Here is a 13445-nt window from a genome sequence, read left to right as displayed (position 1 = left end):
CCGTTGTTCAGTGAGGCGTGTGAATCTCCTGCCGGCCAGGTAATGCCTCCAATGCTGCACAGCTTCAACGATAGCTTGGGCCTCTTTTTCGACGGATGAGTGCCGAATTTCTGAGGCATGAAGGGTGCGGGAAAAGAATGTCACGGGTCTGCCTGCCCGATTGAAGGTGGCGGCTAGGGCGACGTCTGATGAGTCGCTCTCTACTTAAAAGGGCAGTGTCTCGCCTACTGCATGCATCCCGGCCTTGGCGATATCAGCTCTGACATGGGCAAAGGCCTGTTGTGCCTCGGCCATCAGGGGAAAATGGTTTGACTGTATGAGTGGGCGGGCATTGTCCGCATAGTTTGGGACCCACTGAGCGTAGTATGAAAAGAACCCCCGGCAGCGTTTGAGGGCCTTGGGGCAGTGGGGGAGGGAGAGCTCCATGAGGGGGCGCATGCGGTCGGGATCGGGCCCCAGAACTCCGTTCTGGACCATATAACCGAGGATGGCTAAACGGGTCGTGCTAAACACGCACTTCTCCTTGTTGTAGGTGAGGTTTAGGAGAGTGGCGGTGTGGAGTAATTTGGCAAGGTTGGCGTCCTGGTCCTGCTGATCCTGGCCGCAGATGGTGACCTTGTCTAGGTACGGAGACGTGGCCCGCAAACCGTACCAGTTGACCATTCGGTCCATCTCCCTTTGGAAGATGGTGACGCTGAAGGGAACACGGAGGAAGTGATAGAGGCGGCCGCCCTGCCATGAAGGCAGTGTATGGACAGACCAATTTACGAATGGGGAGCTGGTGGTAGGCGGATTTGAGGTCTACCGTTGAGAAGACCCAGTACTGTGCAATCTGATTGACCATATCAGATATGCGTGGGAGGGGGTATGCGTTGAGCTGCGTGTACCGATTGATGGTCTGGCTGTAGTCCACGACCATTCTGTATTTCTCCCCAGTTTTAATTACTATCACTTGGGCTCTCCAGGGGCTGTTGCTGGCCTCGATGATGCCTTCCCGAAGCAGCCGCTGGACCTCGGACCTGATGAAAGTCCTGTCCTGGGTGCTGTACCGTCTGCTCCTAGTGGCAACGGGTTTGCAATCTGAGGTTAGATTTGCAAAGAGGGAAGGCGGATCGACCTTTAGGGTCGCGAGGCCGCACACAGTGAGGGGTGGTAGGGGCCCGCCGAATTTCAGGGTTAGGCTCTGGAGGTTGCACTGGAAGTCCAGGCCGAGTGGCAGGGCAGCGAAGAGGTTAGGGAGGGCGCAGAGGCGGAAGCCACTTAATTCTAAGCCCTGGACCGTGAGTGTGATCGTACAGTACCCCCGGAACGCCACGGAATGGGATCCAGAGGCCAGTGAGATTTTTTGGTTGGCGGGGTGTACCGCGAGGGAGCAGCGCCTTACCGTATCTGGGCGGATGAAGCTTTTGGTGCTCCCGGAGTCCAGCAGGCAAGAGGTCACGTGTCCGTTGATTTTAACGCTGGTCGATGTGGAGGCCAGGTTGTGCGGACGAGACTGGTCGATGGTCACTGAGGCGAGTTGTGGTTGGTCGTCGCTGGTGTCAGATGATGGAGAGCCCAGGGGGCACAGGTCCTGGAACGCTGGCGATGCCCATGTGCCATGGGGGAGACAAGATGGTGGCGCCTAAAGATCTTGAGGAGGACAAAATGGCGGCGCCCATGGGCCGCACGTGCCGGGGGTTGAACAAGATGGCGGCGCCCATGGGCCGCACGTGTTGCTCGGAGGGGAAGATGGTGGCGTCCACTGGCCACGCTTGGTCTGAGGGGGAGAAGATGGCGGCGCCCACTGGCCACGCGTGGTCTGAGGGGGAGAAGATGGCGGCGCCCACTGGCGGCACGTGGTCCAGGGAGGTGAAGATGGCGGCGCCCATTGTCCGTAAACGAGTGGGGTGGGGGCGATAGCGGCGACTGCGCGGGCCTGGCACACCGCGGCGAAGTGCCCCTTCTTGCCACAAGCCTTACAAAGGGCAGCGCGGGCCGGGCAGCGTTGGCGGGAGTGTTTCTGCTGGCCACAAAAGTAACGTCAGGGACCCCTGGGGTTCGCTGGCTGGCACATGGCGCAGGCGTATTGGCTGGGTAAGGCCCCCGCTGGGGCGGCCGTCTGTGGGGTCCACGATGTGTAGGAGGGGTGGGCCGTGCGGCTAGGGCTGTATGCCTGAACGTTGCGCGAGGCGACCATCATAGAGAGCGCTAGTTTCTTTGTCTCTGCGAGATCGAGCGTGGCCCCTTCTAGCAGTCGCTGGCGTATGAGGTCCGACCCAAGCCCCGTAACAAACGCGTCCCGCATAAGGAGGTTTGAATGTTCCGTGGCCGTAACGGCCTGACAGTCACAGTCCCGGACGAGTGGGATTAGGACCCGCCAGAAGTCTTCTATGAACTCACCAGGGAGTTGAGAGCGAGTGGCGAGTACGTGCCTGGCGAAGAGCGTGTCCGTCTTCTGAGCGTAATTCTCTTTGAGAAGCGTCATGGCTTCGGCATAGTTCGGCGCATCCTAGATTATCGGAAAGACGCTGGAGCTCAACCTTGAGTACAGGATCTGTATCTTCTGAGCCTCTGAGACAGGGCTGGGTGCCGAGTTGATGTACGCCTCGAAACAAGCTAGCCAGTGTTGAAAGTCCATTTTGGCGTAGCTTGAATGCGGATCCAGCTGCAGGCAATCTGGCTTGATACGGAGGTCCATCTTTTGTAAATCTTAGAGCAATAAATTGATGCACAATCAATTGCACAAAGACTTGAGTTGAATACAACTGAGACTTTATTGCTCTAAGATGTGTGGCCTCCCACAGCAGCTGGCAAAATGGCTGCAGCATGGAGGACACACATATTTATACTCCGCCTACTGGGCAGAGCCAGCAGGCAGGGACTACCAACGTACCTGTAGTACAGGTCCTACCATACATCACCTAATAGAGGTGCAACAGTGGTTTACCACACTGCCTCCATGTCAGCTCAATGTCAATACCCTGTCCCCCACCCAGCCCCTAAATCCCTTATAGATCCCATGCTAACTTAATACCAACTTATGCCCACCCCCAGTAACTCTTCATATCTTACATGGCAACTCATAGCACTTCCATTCACCCAGTTTATACTATGTAAAGAACCAATGAATCCTATAGTAACAGTGGTGTGAGTGAAACTGCTTGGAAAATAAATCATAATTTTTTCAAAAGAAAAACTGGTATTCTTCAAGCTTATGAAATGAAATGAAATGAAAATCACTTATTGTCACAAGTAGGCTTCAAATGAAGTTACTGTGAAAAGCCCCTAGTCGCCACATTCCGGCGCCTGTTCAGGGAGGCTGTTACGGGAAACAGACCCGTTACGGGAAACAGACCTTATCAAACAGACCATTAAATTACTGGTAACAGATACTGTAAGCAAGTGAACCCTATTAACCCTATTAACCTTGTACAAGTAAGCATTGCTACATTGACAAATGAGATCACAGAAAAAAAAACTTATTAGAAACTCATAGAAATGCCAATAAAGAGAAGAGCAGCAGGTGGGAGAACGCAGAGGTTTGAATGTACCAGGACTGGAGTGCGGAGGTGGCGAAGAAGAGGGCCGGGTACAATCGGGCGAAGGCGGTGCTGCACAGAAAGGGGGTGAAGTTTGGCATGCTGCAGCTGGCGCGACTGTGGGTCACCTACAAGGACCGGCACCATTATTTTGAGTCTCCGGAGGAGGCGTGGGCCTTTGTTCAGGCTGAGAAACTGGACACAAACTGAGGGTCTGGATGGTTGTCGGGGATTGCTGTTGGGGTGTTACACTTTGAGGGGGGGTTCTTCGCTCTTATTTCTGTTTGGTTCGATGAGGGTGGTTAGGGTGGGTTGGGCACTGTTTTGGTTGGGTCTGTCGGGTGGGCTCTTGGAGGGGGGTAAGTAAATGGAGTAGGGGTGGATGGCCGGTAGGGGGGATGGGGCCCCACGGGGGAGGGGGAGGCCCGAGTCGGGGGTGAGGGTACTGGGCCCGTAAAAGGAGCTGCGACAGAGGAGGCGGGGCTGGGCAGGTGGAAAGCTTGGGCTTTTTCCCGTGTTGCAGGCTGGAGGGGGCGGGGCCGGGGCGGGGAAGCGAGGGTTGTTTCCCGCGCTTGGGATGGAAGGGGGAGGCGGAGAGCCTGTGGATGGGTAATGGAGGAGGAGGGTTTGTCCCATAATGGAAGGAGTCGAAGGAGAGGCGGGAGTAGCCAGGGTCAGCAGGAGTCAGCTGACTTGCGGGAGTGCAATGGGGGGAGTAAAGCAGTTAGGAGGGATCCTAGCTTGCGGGGGGGGGAGGAACCGGGTTGCTGCTGCTATGGTCAAGGGGGAGCTGGAGCGGGTAGAGGGGGTTGGGACGGGGGTCTGCTGCCGTGGGGAACGGGCCGGGCGTGGGGGGCAGGCGCGTGGCTGGTCAAGAAGGGGTTATGGTTAGTCGGCGGGGAAGGGGGGCGGGTAGCCCCCAGATCCGGCTGATAATCTGGAATGTAAGGGGACTGAACGGGCCGGTCAAGCGGGCCCGGGTGTTCGTGCACCTGAAGGGGCTGAAGGCGGATGTGGTCATGCTCCTGGAGACACACCTGAAGGTGGCAGACCAGGTAAGATTGAGGAAGGGGTGGGTAGGTCAGGTGTTTCACTCAGGGTTGGATGCCAATAATCGGGGGGTGGCGATCTTGGTGGGAAAGAGGGTGTCGTTCGAGGCGTCGAGCATTGTGGCAGACAATGCCGGTAGATACATAATGGTAAGTGGTAAGCTGCAAGGGGAGAGGGTGGTACTGGTCAATGTGTATGCCCCGAACTGGGACGATGTGGGTTTTATGTGGCGCATGTTGGGTCGGATCCCAGACTTGGAAGTGGGGGGCCTGATAATGGGGGGAGACTTTAACACGTTGGATCCGGCACTGGATCGCTCCAGGTCTAGGACGGGTAGGAAGCCTGCGACAGCTAAAGTGCTGAGGGGGTTTATGGACCAGATGGGAGGGGTGGACCCTTGGAGATTTGCAAGGCCGGGGGCTAGGGAGTTTTCATTCTTCTCACATGTTCATTAGGCTTATTCTCAGATCGACTTCTTTATTATGAGTAGGGCGCTGATAGCGAGCATAGAGGATACCGAGTACTCGGCGATAGCCATTTCGGATCACACCCCACATTGGGTGGACCTAGAGCTGGGGGAGGAGAGGGACCAGCGCCCGTTGTGGCGCTTGGAGGTGGGGCTATTGGCGGACGAGGAGGTGAGTGAGCGGGTCCGAGGAAGCATAGAGAGATACCTGGAGGCCAACGATAACGGGGAGGTCCGAGTGGGGATGGTATGGGAGGCGCTGAAGGCGTTGGTTAGGGGAGAGCTGATCTCCATTAGGGCCCACAAGGAGAGGAGAGAGCAGAGGGAGAGGCTGGTAGGGGAGATGGTGAGGGTAGACAGGAGGTATGCGGAGGTGCCGGAGGAGGGACTGTTGACGGAGAGGCGTAGCCTCCAGGCCGAATTCGACCTGTTGACCACCAGGAAGGCGGAGGTGCAGTGGAGAAAGGCCCAGGGGGCGATGCATGAATATGGGGGAAAGGCAAATCGGATGCTGGCGCATCAGCTTCGGAAGCGGGACGCAGCTAGGGAGATCGGGGGAGTTAACGGGAGTGTGGTACGGAGTGGGGTCTTCAGGGACGTTTATGAGGAATTGTATCGGTCCGAGCCCCCACGGGAGGAGGGAGGGATGGGCCGCTTTCTGGACCAAGTGAGGTTTCCGAAGGTGGAGGAGGGACTGGTAGCGGGATTGGTGGCCCCGATTGGGCTGGAGGAGCTGGCCAAAGGGATAGGGAGCATGCAGGCGGGGAAGGCACCAGGGCCGGACGGTTTCCCGGTCGAATTCTACAAGAAATATGTGGATCTGTTGGGCCCGTTGCTAGTTAGGACCTTCAATGAGGCAAGGGAGGGGTGGGCTTTGCCCCCGACGAAGTCCTGGGCACTGATCTCCTTGATCCTGAAGCGGGACAAGGATCCCCTGCAGTGTGGGTCTTACAGGCCGATTACATTGTTAAATGTAGATGCCAAGGTGCTGGCGAAGGTCTTAGCCACGAAAATTGAGGATTGTGTGCCACAGGTGATCCACGAAGACCAGACGGGATTCGTGAAGGGGAGGCAGTTGAACGCGAATGTGCGGAGGCTCCTGAACGTTATTATGATGCCGGCGAGGGAGGGGGAGGCAGAGATAGTGGTGGCGATGGACGCTGAGAAGGCCTTCGATAGGATCGAGTGGGGGTACTTGTGGGAGGTGCTGAAGAGGTTTGGGTTTGGGGAGGGGTTTGTCAGGTGGGTTAGGTTGTTGTACGAGGTCCCGATGGTGAGTGTGGCCACGAACAAGAGGAGGTCTGAGTACTTTTGGTTGCATCGAGGGACGAGGCAGGGGTGCCCCCTGTCCCCCCTGCTCTTCGCACTGGCGATTGAACCCCTGGCTATGGCACTGAGGGAGTCGAGGAACTGGAGGGGGTTGGTGCGGGGTGGGGAGGAGCATAGGGTGTCGCTCTATGCGGACGACTTGCTGCTATATGTGGCGGATCCGGTGGGGGGAATGCCAGAGATAATGAGGATCCTCAGGAGTTCGGGGATTTCTCAGGGTAAAAGCTCAACATGGGGAAGAGCGAGTTGTTCGTGGTTGACCCAGGGGACCAGGAGAGGGGGATTGGCGAGCTCCCACTAAAAAGGGCGGAGAGGAGCTTCAGGTACTTGGGGTCCAGGTGGCCAGGAGCTGGGGGGGCCCTACATAGACTGAATTTCACGAGGCTGGTGGAGCAAATGGAGGAGGAGTTCAAGAGGTAGGACGCGTTGCCGCTGTCCCTGGCGGGTAGGGTGCAGTCAGTGAAGATGACGGTGCTCCCAAGGTTTTTGTTCCTGTTCCAGTGCCTCCCCATGTTTATCCCGAAGGCCTTCTTTAGGCGGGTCAACAGGAGCAAAACGGGATTTGTGTGGGCGCGAGGGACTCCGAGGGTGAGAAGGGTGTTCCTGGAGCGGAGTAGGTATGGGGGGGCTGGCACTGCCCAACCTCTGTGGGTACTACTGGGCCGCCAATGCAGCGATGGTGCGCAAGTGGGTGATGGAGGGGGAGGGGGCTGCATGGAAGAGGCTGGAGACGGAGTCTTGTGAGGGTTCGAGTCTGGAGGCGCTGGCAACGGCGCCGCTGCCACTCCCTCCAATGAGGTATACCACGAGCCTGGTAATGGCGGCTACCCTCAAAATCTGGGTACAGTGGAGGCGGCACAGGGGATCGGTACAAGGGTTCTTTAGGCGGTGGCAACCGTTCTTGGACTTCCTGGCAGAACGGTAGACAATGGTCAGCAGGAGCAGCAACCCGGGGTGGGGGGTGGGGGGGGGGGGTTCTATTTTATTTTTGTTTATTTACCCTGGAGGCTCTGAGGGGGTGTACATATTTGCTATGTTTGCTTTGTGTTAACTCGGGGTGTTAATTTATTATTTATGTATAAGGGGGAGGGGGGCACGGGGGTTGTTTTACTTTGTTCTGTATTTAATTCTATTGGGTTTCTTTTTCATTCTGTTGTTGATATTTTGTGAAAACCCTAATAAAAATTATTTTAAAAAAAGAAACTCATAGAAATGTCAATCGAGCAAAGTGAACACTTTGTATGTTCTGCCTGTGTTTGCGTGGGTTTCCTCGGGGTGCTCCGGTTTCCTCCCACATTCTAAATATGTACAGGTTATGTGGATTGGCCATAATAAATTGACCCTTAGTGGTCAAATGTTAGGTGGGATTATGGGGGTAGGGCGGGGGAGTGTGCCGAGGTTGGGTGTTCTTTCAGAGACTCGGTGCAGACTTGATGGGCCGAATGGCCTCCTTCTGCACTGTAGGGATTCTGTGATTCCACGATTCTCTGCACCTGTCTAAACAAACTCACTCAAGTAATCCTTTTCTAAGAGGGCCTAGACTTTGTCCCAGAAATCGAGGTAGCCCTTTTAACCGCTTTGGCCATCCCAGTGGCCTTCACCAATCTTCTACTGGGAACGTCAGACCGAAGTCGTTTCACTCGAACTTCCCGGAAGGAAAAGAACACATAAAGTGCATTTTCCACCTCGACATGGCTGCCAAGTGGGAAAATTCCCAATTTGAGCTACCAGCCTCTGAGCTAAAATCTGCCCTTGTAACCTGAACAAAAGGCTCATTAAAAGTTTGAATTATTGTAATGATGAGAAGATGTTCTCATTATATGATCCCATTGCCTAAGCAATGTGTAACGGGAAAAGCACCAAAATACAACAGACTTGTAGGGAAGACTTGAGTTCTTGTTGTTCAAAGCAATGTATCTCTTAGCTGCTCATTGTTTCTGTATAGTTTTGATTTGGTTGAACGAAGGGAGTTAAAGAAAATTCTTGGTGTCTTCCTACAGTTTTGTAAAGCTGCTGATATGTCCTAGTTATGTAACTGGCTGGGTGTATGAGTGTGGATAGTTCTTGGGGAATCCTAGTCTGTGTAGGCAAGTGCATTTGGACAGGTTCACATGAAAGAGTGCTGGTTAGCTCAGTTGGCTAGATAGTTAGCCTGTTGTTTAGAATAATGCCAACAGTGCAGGTTCAATTCCTATTCTGGCTGAGGTAGACTTTGGACTTGCCTCCTCTCCCTGCCTGAGAGTGGAAGGCAATGGCAAACCAGCACTAATGAAAACAGCTCAGGATGAAGCATCAGGTTGAAGCATCAATGAGCTGAACACCTACCTGCTTTCAGGCACATGACATGCAAGAGCATGGATTTTCAAACATCTGGTTAGATACTTTCTGGAAGGATTTTCCAAGAGGGAGGTCATCTCGTTCTATTTAAATGAATTCAATATGGGTTCTCGTCATTGCATGGTGTGCGTCCTATTATGTCACTGGTCAGGGGTGTGGACAATCAAATAGGGAACTCCTGCCATCATGAGAGCCATTTTAAGGCTCCCCCTCCATTCGCCGACCCTGCTGCCATTCCTGCCCGCTGAAACATTGGCGAGTGGAACACCCCCCGACCCCCAAGATTAAATATCTTGCGAGCCCAGTGGTTGTGAAAGGCCTCAGGCATACTGATGGGTGGGCACCCTTTGATCCCTTCCCAGGACCAAGGGCGGTCAGAAGGTGATAGTTTTTGCCTTTCTTTACACTAGGACTATTCTCTGACTATCAGAAAGTTGATTAACATCAACATTTGTCACTGCACTTAAGCAAAGTAGTTTTCAAGGTCATGTCACACTATCATTTCTAAGTAATATGAGATTGAAGCAACATGAACCGCATCATGAAAAACAGCAAATTAATGTTTTCATGAAATATATTTCAGCACCGACTAGATGAATGCCTCAAATGTAATCTGTATGGAAGCTGTCTATTTTCAAGGGTTAGAGCTTAGCCCAATAATGATTGGCAGAATGAGTTCACAAATGTAAGCAAAGCCAAATCCAGTTTTTTGCATTGTTATATTAAATGTACAGTACTTGGAAGACTTCCGGTTGCGGCGATGCGGAGCTAAGCCGCACGATTCGTCAACTCCCGCTATTACGGACTTTCGGGCACTTTAGAGGAGCCCCAACGGGAATTTTTTGAAGACGTTCCGTGGGGGAAGGGAAGAGTGAGGTCCCCCTTCACCTTTTATGGACCGGACCAGAAGCGAAACGGCCAAAAAAGCGGCATTGGAGCAGTGGGAGAAGCGAGGGAAGATAAACAAAATGGCGGCGGCCGGGGACAAAGCGGAATGCGGGCCGGAGCTGCAGGAGTTCATCAAGCGCTGCTTTGAGGAGCTGCGGAAGGAGATGCTGGCACCTATGCTGTCAGCGATTGAAGGACTAGGGATGACCCAGAAGGCCCACGAGGTAAAGATCCAGGAGGTGCAGAAGAAAGTCAATGAGAATGAGGACGAGATCTTGGGCCTGGCGGTGAGAGTGGAGGAGCACGAGGTGGGTGGGAAGATTCGAAGACCTGGAGAACAGGTCGAGGAGAAAGAATCTGCGGATCCTGGGTCTCCCTGAAGGAGTGGAGGGGGCCGATGCCGGGGCATATGCGAGCACAATGCTCGAGTCGATGATGGGCGCGGAGGCCCCTTCGAGGCCTCTGGGGCTGGATGGGGCACACCGGGTGCTGGCGAGGAGGCCCAAGGCTAACGAGCCGCCAAGGGCAATTGTGGTGAGGTTTCACCGTTTCACGGACAGAGAGAGGGTCTTGAAGTGGGCCAAGAAAGAGCGGAGCAGCAGGTGGGACAATGCGGAGATCCGAATATACCCTGACTGGAGCACGGAGGTTGCAAAGAGGAGAGCGGGTTTCAACCGGGCCAAGGCGGTGCTGCACCGGAAAGGAGTGAGATTCGGAATGCTGCAACCAGCGGATTGTGGGTCACATACAAGGATCAACACCATTATGTCGAAACGCCTGAAGAGGCGTGGACCTTTATTCAAACCGAAAAGTTGGACTCAAACTGAGGGTTTGTGAGGGTGGGGAGGATGTTTGATGGTTGTTGTATATAGGGTGTTAATCACACGCAGGAAATGTTACATGGGCTGGGGGAGAGAGGGGGATGGCGATGGGGGAAAAGAGACAAGGCCGCGACAGGAGCTGCGCCAGAGGGGGCAGGGTAGTCTTAGGAAAGTACGGTTTTTTTTCCCGCGCTAGGGAAGAAAGGCGGGAGGGGGAATGGAGGAACGCACACTGATTGGGAGACTCCCACGCGGGATGTCAACGGGACAGCGGGGGAAGCCGGGGTCAGCAGGTGTCAGCTGACTTACGGGAGTGATATGGGGGGAGCAAAAAAGCTAGACATGGGTCTAGCGGGGGGAGGGGGGGGGGAAGGGGGGGGAAAAAGGGTTTCAGCTGCACTGGCCGAAGGGGAATGGGACACAGAAGAGGTGATCGGGGCGGGGGTCTCCCGTCTGGGGGACTGGATGGTGAGGGCGGCGCGGGCACGGGACTGGCCCAGAAAAGAAGATGGCTATTTGGCAGGGGGGGAAGAGAGGGAGGAGCCCCCCAATCCGGCTGATAACGTGGAATGTGAGAGGCCTGAATGGGCCGGTAAAGAGGGCCCGAGTGTTTGCGCATTTAAAGGGACTGAAGGCAGACGTGGTCATGCTCCAAGAGACACATTTGAAGATAGCGGATCAGGTCAGGTTAAGAAAGGGATGGGTAGGACAGGTATTCCATTCGGGACTGGACGCGAAGAACAGAGGGGTGGCAATATTGGTGGGGAAGCGGGTGTCGTTTGAGGCCAAGAATATCGTAGTGGACAACGGAGGGCGATATGTGATGGTGAGCGGTAAGTTGCAGGGAACGTGGGTGGTATTGGTAAATGTATATGCCCCGAACTGGGATGATGCCGGATTCATGAAGCGCATGTTGGGGCGCATTCCGGACCTGGAGGTAGGAAGCCTGATAATGGGTGGGGATTTCAATACGGTGTTGGACCCAGCACTGGATCGCTCCAGATCTAGGACCGGAAAGAGGCCGGCGGCGGCCAAGGTGCTTAGGGGGTTTATGGATCAGATGGGGGGAGTGGACCCGTGGAGGTTTGCCAGGCCGCAGGCCAGGGAATTTTCTTTTTTCTCCCACGTGCACAAAGCCAACTCCCTGATAGATTTTTTTGTTCTGGGCAGGGCGCTGATCCCGAAAGTGGAGGGAATGGAGTATTCGGCCATAGACATTTCAGATCACGCCCCGCACTGGGTGGAACTGGAGTTGGGAGAGGAGAGGGACCAACGCCCGCTGTGGTGGTTGGATGTGGGACTGCTGGCAGATGAGGAGGTGTGTGGGAGGGTGAGGGGATGCATCGAAAGGTACTTGGAGGTCAACGACAACGGGGAGGTGCGGGTGGGGGTGGTATGGGAGGCGCTGAAGGCGGTGATCAGGGGAGAGCTAATCTCCACCAGGGCTCATAGGGAGAAGATAGAGGGCATGGAAAGGGAGAGGTTAGTGGGGGAGATTTTAAGAGTGGACAGGAGATACGCAGAGGCCCCTGAGAAGGGATTACTTGGGGAAAGGCGACGTCTCCAGACGGAGTTTGATCTGTTGACCACAGGGAAGGCAGAGGCACAGTGGAGGAAGGCGCAGGGGGCGACCTACGAGTATGGGGAGAAGGCGAGTCGGATGCTGGCACACCAGCTCCATAAGAGGATGGCAGCGAGGGAAATAGGTGGAGTCAAGCATGGAAGGGGAGCCACGGTGCAGAGTGCGACAAAAATAAACAAGGCATTCAAGGCCTTCTATGAGGAGCTGTACAGATCCCAGCCCCCAGCGGGGGAAGAGGGGATGAGACGATTCCTAGACCAATTGAGATCCCCGAGGGTGGAGGAGCAAGAGGTGGCTGGTTTGGGGGCACCAATTGGGTTGGAGGAGCTGAGCAAGGGTTTGGGGAGTATGCAGGCAGGGAAGGCCCCGGGACCGGACGGGTTCCCGGTGGAGTTCTACAGGAAGTACGTAGACCTGTTGGCCCCGTTACTAGTGAGGACCTTTAATGAGGCAAGGGAGGAAGGGACCCTGCCCCCGACAATGTCGGAGGCGACGATTTCTTTGATCCTAAAGCGGGACAAGGACCCACTGCAATGTGGATCGTACAGGCCGATCTCGCTCCTCAATGTGGATGCTAAGTTGCTGGCAAAAGTGCTGGCCACGAGGATCGAGGACTATGTCCCGGGGGTGATCCACGAGGACCAGACGGGATTTGTAAAGGGCAGGCAACTAAACACTAATGTGCGGCGCCTCCTAAACGTGATAATGATGCCATCGGTGCAGGGAAAGGTGGAGATAGTGGCAGCTATGGACGCGGAGAAGGCCTTTGACCGAGTAGAGTGGGAGTACCTCTGGGAAGTGCTGCGTAGGTTTGGGTTTGGGGGAGGGTTTATCAGCTGGGTTAAGCTCCTTTACAGAGCCCCGGTGGCGAGTGTGGTTACGAATCGGCGGAGGTCGGAGTATTTTCGACTGTACCGTGGGACGAGGCAGGGGTCCCCCCTGTTGTTTGCATTGGCGATTGAACCCTTGGCCATATCATTGAGGGAGACTAGGAAATGGAGGGGGGTGGTCCGAGGGGGAGAGGAGCATCGAGTGTCGCTTTATGCAGACGATCTGTTGCTGTATGTGGCGGATCCAGTGGAGGGGATGGTGGAGGTCATGCAGACTCTAAGGGAGTTTGGGGATTTTTTGAGCTATAAGCTTAATGTAGGGAAGAGTGAACTTTTTGTAGTACAGGCAGGGGACCAAGAAAGGGGGATAGGCGATCTACCGCTGAGGAGGGCGGAGGGGAGCTTTCGGTACCTGGGGATCCAGATAGCCAGGAGTTGGGGGGGGCCCTACATAAACTGAATCTGACGAGGCTGGTGGAGCAGATGGAGGAGGACTTCAAAAGATGGGACATGTTACCGCTCTTGCTAGCGGGTAGAGTGCAGTCGGTCAAATTGGTGGTCCTTCCGAGGTTTCTCTTTGTGTTTCAGTGCCTTCCCATCGTGATCACCAAGGCCTTTTTT

General features: G+C 54.9%; 1 protein-coding gene across 2 annotated transcripts in view; it reads left to right on the top strand.

The window, feature by feature from the left end:
- Positions 1 to 13445, top strand: part of LOC140416214 (chloride intracellular channel protein 4) — a 197326-nt gene that overhangs the window by 162629 nt on the left and 21252 nt on the right. The window lies entirely within an intron of this gene.

Source organism: Scyliorhinus torazame, chromosome 1 (assembly GCF_047496885.1).
Source record: "Scyliorhinus torazame isolate Kashiwa2021f chromosome 1, sScyTor2.1, whole genome shotgun sequence".
In the NCBI taxonomy this organism is placed as follows: Eukaryota; Metazoa; Chordata; class Chondrichthyes; order Carcharhiniformes; family Scyliorhinidae; genus Scyliorhinus; species Scyliorhinus torazame.
Note: the sequence above shows the minus strand (reverse complement) of the source record. Positions and strands in the feature narration are given on the sequence as shown.